This window comes from Anopheles coustani (genome assembly GCF_943734705.1).
Source record: "Anopheles coustani chromosome X unlocalized genomic scaffold, idAnoCousDA_361_x.2 X_unloc_23, whole genome shotgun sequence".
NCBI lineage: Eukaryota > Metazoa > Arthropoda > Insecta > Diptera > Culicidae > Anopheles > Anopheles coustani.
Window position 1 is genome coordinate 35,001 of NW_026525130.1, and position 9,153 is coordinate 44,153.

Below are 9,153 nucleotides of genomic sequence, written 5' to 3' on the forward strand. Positions count from 1 at the left end.
AAGTCTACGTGTCCTCTTCCACATAGGGCAAGCTAGAACTAACTATCTTACCCAGGACTGCCGAAGCAGCGTGGACCAGGGGAGGAACACACTTTTCATGGAAACGTAAGGCATCCATGACTGCCATAACGTAAGCCGCCGCTGTGCGCGTATACCCGTTCCCCGTAGGGAGGAGCAAGCCGCCGCTTAGAGACGAAGCATAAAGTGTCCTCATTCCACATAGGGCAAGCTGGATGAATCCATTTTACCCAGGACGGCCGAAGCGGCGTGGACCAGGGGAGAACTGAACTTTATACTTCACACCACAGTAAGTCTACGTGTCCTCTTCCACATAGGGCAAGCTAGAACTAACTATCTTACCCAGGACTGCCGAAGCAGCGTGGACCAGGGGAGGAACACACTTTTCATAGAAACGTAAGGCATCCATGACTGCCATAGTGCGTAAGCCGCCGCTGTGCGCGTAAACCCGTTCCCCGTAGGGAGGAGTCAAGCCGCCGCTTAGAGACGAAGTATGAAGTGTCCTCTTCCACATAGGGCAAGCTAGAATGAACTATCTTACCCAGGACCGCCGAAGCAGCGTGGACCAGGGGAGAACTGAACTTTATACTTCACACCACAGTATTGAGTAATGTGCCCTCTTCCACATAGGGCAAGCTGGAATGTTCCATTTTACCCAGGACGGCCGAAGCGGCGTGGACCAGTGGAGGACTACACAATCATGAGGTTTGATATCGACTTGTGTGTTTCAATAGGGTACCGATGGTATGTTTTGAACCGATTTGATTTAGCCATTCTGAAGTCATCACTTGGTTGAAGCGCTGAACTAGGGCGAGTCTATCGTTTACTTTGCATTGGGATATTATACGTTGCATGCTCTACTAGGTTAATGTCATAGGGTTGGCTATCGAGCATGCCCAAGTGATGACTTGATTGTGTGCTTGCTTGAATTCTACACATTTCATACCATCGGTTAGTTGTCGAATCATTCCTCGATCATAACCTTCGTTCTTGGTTCATGTATGCTCTCTTCCACATAGGGCAAGCTAGAATTAACTATCTTACCCAGGACCGCCGAAGCAGCGTGGACCAGGGGAGAACTATACTTTGTCTTGTATGCCCTCTTCCACATAGGGCAAGCTAGAATGAACTATCTTACCCAGGACCGCCGAAGCAGCGTGGACCAGTGGAGGACTATACTTTGTTCATAACACCACAGTATTGAGTAATGTGCCCTCTTCCACATAGGGCAAGCTAGAATGAACTATCTTACCCAGGACCGCCGAAGCGGCGTGGACCAGTGGAGGACTACACAATTAAGAGGTTTGATATCGACTTGTGTGTTTCAATAGGGTACCGATGGTATGTTTTGAACCGATTTGATTTAGCCATTCTGAAGTCATCACTTGGTTGAAGCGCTGAACTAGGGAGGGGCATCGTTTACATATATATTGGTTTTCGCATGCTCTACTAGGTTAATGTCATGAGGTTGGCTATCGAGCATGCCCAAGTGATGACTTGATTGTGTGCTTGCTTGAATTCTTCACATTTCATACCATCGGTTAGTTGTCGAATCATTCCTCGATCATAACCTTCGTTCTTGGTTCATGTATGCTCTCTTCCACATAGGGCAAGCTAGAATTAACTATCTTACCCAGGACCGCCGAAGCAGCGTGGACCAGGGGAGAACTATACTTTGTCTTGTATGCCCTCTTCCACATAGGGCAAGCTAGAATTAACTATCTTACCCAGGACTGCAAAGCAGCGTGGACCAGTGGAGGACTATACTTTGTTCATTACACCACAGTATTAAGTATGGTGTCCTCTTCCACCATAGGGCAAGCTAGAACTAACTATCTTACCCAGGACCGCCGAAGCAGTGTGGACCAGGGGAGGACTATACTTTATACTTCACACACTAGCCATACTGAAGTCATCACTTGGTTGAAGCGCTGAACTACGGCGGGGTAATCGTTTACAGGTTATAATCATATAGCTGCATGCTCATTAGTAGATAATGGAATATTGTATGGCAATATGAGCATGCCCAAGTGATGACTTTGTTTCAAGCTCAACAGGTAGGGTATTGAGTCCTCTTCCACATAGGGCAAGCTAGAATGAACTATCTTACCCAGGACCGCCGGAGCAGCGTGGACCAGTGGAGGACTCTATACTTTAAACTTCACACCACAGTATTGAGTACGTCTTGCATAAAGCCCCTAATGAGAACCACGAGGGCTCTCTCAATGTAGAACCACGAGGGCTCTAGTACCGATTCTCTCGGTACGGCTTGGTCCGTGTTCCTTTATGCTTGTACTCTAAGTATTAAGTATTGTGTCCTCTTCCACATAGGGCAAGCTAGAACTAACTATCTTACCCAGGACTGCCGAAGCAGCGTGGACCAGGGGAGGACTATACTTTATACTTCACACACTAGCCATACTGAAGTCATCACTTGGTGGGGGTGAACTACGGCGGTATCTATCGTTTTGGTTCGGTCTATATAGGGTCGCTTGCATGCTCATTCGAATATAATGTAATTGTGTATGGCAATATGAGCATGCCCAAGTGATGACTTTGTTTCAAGCTCAACAGGTAGGGTATTAAGTCCTCTTCCACATAGGGCAAGCTAGAACTAACTATCTTACCCAGGACCGCCGGAGCAGCGTGGACCAGTGGAGGACTCTATACTTTATACTTCACACCACAGTATTGAGTACTTCTTGCATAAAGCCCCTAATGAGAACCACGAGGGCTCTCTCAATGTAGAACCACAAGGGCTCTAGTACCGATTCTCTCGGTACGGCTTGGTCCGTGTTCCTTTATGCTTGTACTCTTAGAAAGTCTCAACCCGGAGGTCTTGACTTTGATTGTCATAGTTGGACTACGACGGGGCATCCGACCATTGCTGATCGAACACCCCTGATTCACTATCTTTCGGGTAGGCGGTACGCGTACCTCCGGACGCGGAAGTCTCAACCCGGAGGTCTTGACTTTGATTGTCATAGTTGGACTACGACGGGGCATCCGACCATTGCTGATCGAACACCCCTGATTCACCATCTTTCGGGTAGGCGGTACGCGTACCTCCGGACGCGGAAGTCTCAACCCGGAGGTCTTGACTTGGATTGTCATAGTTGGACTACGACGGGGCATCCGACCATTGCTGATCGAACACCCCTGATTCATCATCTTTCGGGTAGGCGGTGCGCGCACCTCCGACGCGGAAGTCTCAACCCGGAGGTCTTGACTTTGTATTGTCATAGTTGGACTACGACGGGGTATCCGACTCATCGAATACCCCAGAAGCACACCATCTTTCGGGTAGGCGGTACGCGTACCTCCGGACGCGGAAAGTCTCAACCCGGAAGTCTTGACTTTGGTTGTCATAGTTGGACTATGACGGGGCATCCGACCATTGCTGATCGAACACCCCTGTTACACCATCTTTCGGATAGGCGGTGCGCGACACCACCGACGCGGAAAGTCTCAACCCGGAGGTCTTGACTTTGTATTGTTGGATAGTCCTCTTCCACTATAGGGCAAGCTGGAAATATTCCATTTTACCCAGGACTGCCGAGGCAGCGTGGACCAGGGGAGAACTTCACGGAATCTTCAGGCATCCATGATTGCCATAGTGCGTAAGCCGCCGCTGTGTGCGTCAACTCGTTCCCCGTGAGGAGGAGTCTAGCCGCCGCTAAAGACGAAGCATTAAGTGTCCTCATTCCACTATAGGGCAAGCTAGAATGAACTATCTTACCCAGGACCGCCGAAGCAGCGTGGACCAGGCGAAGACTATACTTTATACTTCACACCACAGTATTGAGTACGACTTGCATAAAGCCCCTATTGAGAACCACGAGGGCTCTCTCAATGTAGAACCACGAGGGCTCTAGTACCGATTCTCTCGGTACGGCTTGGTCCGTGTTCCTTTATGCTTGTACTCGCGGAAAGTCTCAACCCGGAGGTCTTGACTTTGATTGTCATAGTTGGACTACGACGGGGCATCCGACCATTGCTGATCGAACACCCCTGATTCACCATCTTTCGGATAGGAGGTGCGCCCACCTCCGACGCGGAAGTCTCAACCCGGAGGTTCGGACTTAGAGTTTTTCCCATTTAAAAGTTTTTCTCTTAGCCATACTGAAGTCATCACTTGGTGAACGATTGAACTAGGGCGGGTTAATCGTTTATAGGTATCATGTGGTTTGCATGCTCTCTTAGGTTAAGGTCATGTGGTTGGCTATCGAGCATGCCCAAGTGATGACTTTGTTTCACGCTTGCTTGATTTCTTCATGATTCCCTGTTATATAGTGTATTCATTCGAGAACAGGGAATCTTTGGTTTTGCTCAACAGGTATTGGATGTCAACTTGGTATCTAGATCGCATTAAGTCTCAACCCTTAGGTTCGGACTTGTATAGTGACATCTTGTTACGGTCTTGAGTCTCAACCCGCAGGTTCGGACTACTTAGTGTTTGATCGAATATAATATGGCAACTTGTGCCTAAGTCTCAACCCGCAGGTTCGGACTTCTGTTTATTTGGCCAATGTATGTATAAGGCAACTTGTGCCTAAGTCTCAACCCGCAAGTTCGGACTTGTGTATTTGTTCGAAGTCATGTATAAGGCAACGTGTGCCTAAGTCTCAACCCGCAGGTTCGGACTTGTTAGTGTTTCGTCAACTTTCATATGGCAACTTGTGCCTAAGTCTCAACCCGCAGGTTCGGACTTGTGTATTTGTTCGAAGTCATGTATAAGGCAACTTGTGCCGAAGTCTCAACCCGCAGGTTCGGACTTCTATAGTGTTTCGTCAATTATCATATGGCAACTTGTGCCGAAGTCTCAACCCGCAGGTTCGGACTTCTATAGTGTTTCGTCAATTATCATATGGCAACTTGTGCCGAAGTCTCAACCCGCAGGTTCGGACTTCTGGAAGGATCACTTGGCCACTAATGATCCTTCCGCAGGTTCACCTACGGAAACCTTGTTACGACTTTTACTTCCTCTAAATCATCAAGTTCGGTCAACTTCGATAAAGCAGACGCGGTTCACGAGGATCCAGCGAACGATCATCTCCAAAGACCTCACTAAATAATCCATCGGTAGTAGCGACGGGCGGTGTGTACAAAGGGCAGGGACGTATTCAACGCTGGCTGATGACCAGCACTTACTAGAAGTTCCGAGTTCATATGGACCATTGCAATCCATAATCCCTACTAAGTGAGTATTTGAGTGATTTCCCGTTCCTCTCGGAATAGGAGACACGCTGCTACCCACATTGTAGCACGCGTGTAGCCCAGAACATCTAAGGGCATCACGGACCTGTTATCGCTCGATCTCATTTTGCTAAACACAAATTGTCCTGCTAAGCAGCGTACCGTAAGTGCACTTGCGCACACGAACAGCGAAGGTGTCAGGTCATACTCCACCGAAAGGTCCTAACCCGTTCCAATCGGCATCGACGCATTAACGCTGACTGCGTTCTAGTTAGCATATGTGAGTCACGTTCGTTATCGGAATTAACCAGACAAATCAATCCACGAACTAAGAACGGCCATGCACCACTACCCTTAAATTTGAGAAAGAGCTATTAATCTGTCTCACCTCCATAAGTTCGGACCTGGTAAGTTTTCCCGTGTTGAGTCAAATTGAACCGCAAGCTCCATTTCATTGTGGTGCCCTTCCGTCAATTCCTTTAAGTTTCAACTTTGCAACCATACTTCCCCCGGAACCTGACTTTGGTTTCCCGGAAGCTACTGAGAGCACCTGGTTGTAGCGTCTCCCAATTGCTAGTTGGCATCGTTTACGGTTAGAACTAGGGCGGTATCTAATCGCCTTCGATCCTCTAACTTTCGTTCTTGATTAAAGAAAGCATCCTTGACAAATGCCTTCGCTTTAGTTAGTCTTACGACGGTCTACGAATTTCACCTCTCGCGCCGTAATACTAGTGTCCCCAACTACTTCTGTTAATCATTACCTCCGGTCTGAGTACAAACCAATGAAAGATTAGACCAAGGTCGTATTCCATTATTCCATGCAAGATTATTCTAGGGCGTTTGGGCACCCTGCTTTAAGCACTCTAATTTGTTCAAGGTAAACGTGAGCGGTCGAGCTCTATGTTACACTTGCACCCGTTGAAGGGCACACCATGACACAGACTTGGTGCCCTACCACACCATTGAGTCGCAACCAGATTCCGACTTGGCCCACCGACCACGGGTTGACCGGGTCGGCGGAGCCGGACTGTGTTGGACAAGTATCAACTTCGAACGTTTTAACCGCAACAATTTTAATATACGCTAGTGGAGCTGGAATTACCGCGGCTGCTGGCACCAGACTTGCCCTCCACTTGATCCTCGTAGAAGGATTTATGCTCTACTCATTCCAATTATGAAACATCATTAAAGAGTTTCATATTGTTATTTCTCGTCACTACCTCCCCGTCCCGGGATTGGGTAATTTACGCGCCTGCTGCCTTCCTTGGATGTGGTAGCCATTTCTCAGGCTCCCTCTCCGGAATCGAACCCTGATTCCCCGTTACCCGTTGCAACCATGGTAGTCCTCTATACTACCATCCATAGTTGATAGGGCAGATATTTGCGAGATCTGTCGTCGGTGCGAGACCATACGATCAGCATCATTATCCAGACTTCAACTCAATGACACGGAGAACCCGCGATTGGTTTGACTAATAAGTGCACCAGTTCCCGCGAGGGTCCTGGCATGTTGCATGTATTAGCTCTAGATTTTCCACAGTTATCCAAGTAACTAGGTTGATGATCTCGTAAATTATAGCTGTTATACTGAGCCTTATGCGGTTTCACATTAAATCTGTTTGTACTTAGACATGCATGGCTTAACCTTTGAGACGAGCGTATATTACTGGTAGGATCAACCAGAATTCCGACTTTGCGTTCGAATGTTCATTGTCCCATTGCACCCGGAGGAGCAAACACCACGTTCTATATGTTGTCAAGTCCGGTAGCACACGGGAGGCGAGCCCCCGTGCGAACCTCATTGCCCTCGTATCACACACACCCGATGCACCGGACAGGCACTTGAGCGGCATTCGACTCCGCTAAGCGCTCGTGCGCCCGATTGTGCATGCGCTGACGGGGCCTTCATACCCCTACCACAGCGACCTTATGCCAAACTTCCATGAATACTTAGGTGAGCTGACAAGGGCCTTCATTTCCCTACCATCAACTAAAGGACACGCTAGGCGCGTCCGATCATTGCAACTGCGGGGCTTTCATACCCCAATCACCACAGTACGCAATTCACCAGAGTTTAATCACAACCCCCCCGGACATGGCACACTATTAACTTGCAACAAAACTTAGTGTGTGCCGGGCACATCGGTTCCACAAAATCATTCCCGATGTACCCCAATTGGGGTTGTGAACGCATCCATGGTCCTCTGACACACCCAACCAAGCGTGGATACTACATACCTCAAACACCCAGTACACTAACAGACAAATCAACATATGGTTGCTTTCCCCCAGACATTTGCCAATCACTTGGCACCCGGACGGGAACTCGCTCCTGATTGCGCCATTGCCACCCATTTGCCAAGAGCGAGTTCTGTATGTAGATTTCATTTGGAAAGACAACCGTGTACTGGATATTCTATCCGACGATTACAGATGACGAGTACGAGACTCGACTACACTCACGGATAATACATTTTGGGTCGAGATTGCTTTCGGGGTTTTCGATTGGTCTTGCGCTTGTAAACGTATAACTCTGACTTGTGGTAACCTCGGTATGTTAGTCGATCACGTGGATGTGAACTGGTAGGGGTGAGCAATCTGTTCACTTGCACTCTGGATAGGAATATGGTGAGCGCTATAGGTTAAAGATCATGGTATGGTTCCATCGTGATGACTTTCGTTAGATAGTAGGATGTTTGGATAGTTATAACGTTTTTGGCCATTTGTTCATAGTGTTCGGTTCATTGAGGAATTCGATTGGTCTTTGCTTCACACACGTGGTCGATCACTTGGATGTGAACTAGGGTGAGAATAAGGTGTTCACTAGTGCTCTTAGGTTTTGGATCAGTACTGAGCACTTGATTGGTTTCGCATAATATGTATCCATAGTGATGACTCTTTCCAGCTTAAGATTTCGTTACCGGTTTCGAATCCTCCCCACGTTCGCTTTTACTTGGTTAGGTTTTCGAGTGTAGATTTGAAAGCAATCTCATGTATGTATCCCATCTGATATAAGCCACTGACAGTTCATGTCACCTCGTTCAACTCTCGCTGGGTCACAGAAGTATGTTACTGCGCCCATTATCCCTACTCGGATAGGTTCGGTTCGTTCGTTTTATACTACGGTGAGTAAACTCAATTTGTGCATCGCATAGCCATGGAAAGCAAGCTTTCGCGGGCCTCTTCGACTGTTTTGATACGAGCTGTGCCCGTGATGCTTGTCATCCCAGGATACTAGACCCCTTTGGACGACCGCATGACCATCAGAAAGTAAATTCCACGTTCGGTTTATTTGCTACTTCCACCGTTCTAGTACTATGGGGTTGGAACCCCTAACATAAAGTATCTATGTAGAACCACGAGGGCTCTCAATGTAGAACCACAAGGGCTCTAGTACCGATTCTCTCGGTACGCTTGGTCCGTGTTCCTTTATGTTTGTACTCTTGTGTGTATAAAATTCATGTTCGATTTGGGATATTTGCTACTTTCACCTGTGCGCTGTGTATAACTACGGAGAAACTCAATTTGTGCATCGCATAGCCATGGAAAGCAAGCTTTCGCGGGCCTCTTCGACTGTTTTGATACGAGACTGTGCCCGTGATGCTTGTCATCCCAGGATACTAGACCCCTTTGGACGACCGCATGACCAACAGAATGTAAATTCCAGTTCGTTTTTGGATATTTGCTACTGTCACCGTTTGAGTACTATGGGGCTTGAACCCCTAACATAAAGTCTTTGTGTAGAACCACGAGGGCTCTATAGTACCGATTCTCTCGGCACGCTTGGTCCGTGTTCCTTTATGTTCGTACTCTTGTGTGTATAATATTCATGTTCGGTTTGGGATATTTGCTACTTTCACCTGGGTCCCGTTCTTCATACAAGTCTGCCTTGCTAATGTGGTAACTTTATAGTGTAGTTCTGACATCCCAATTTTGGGA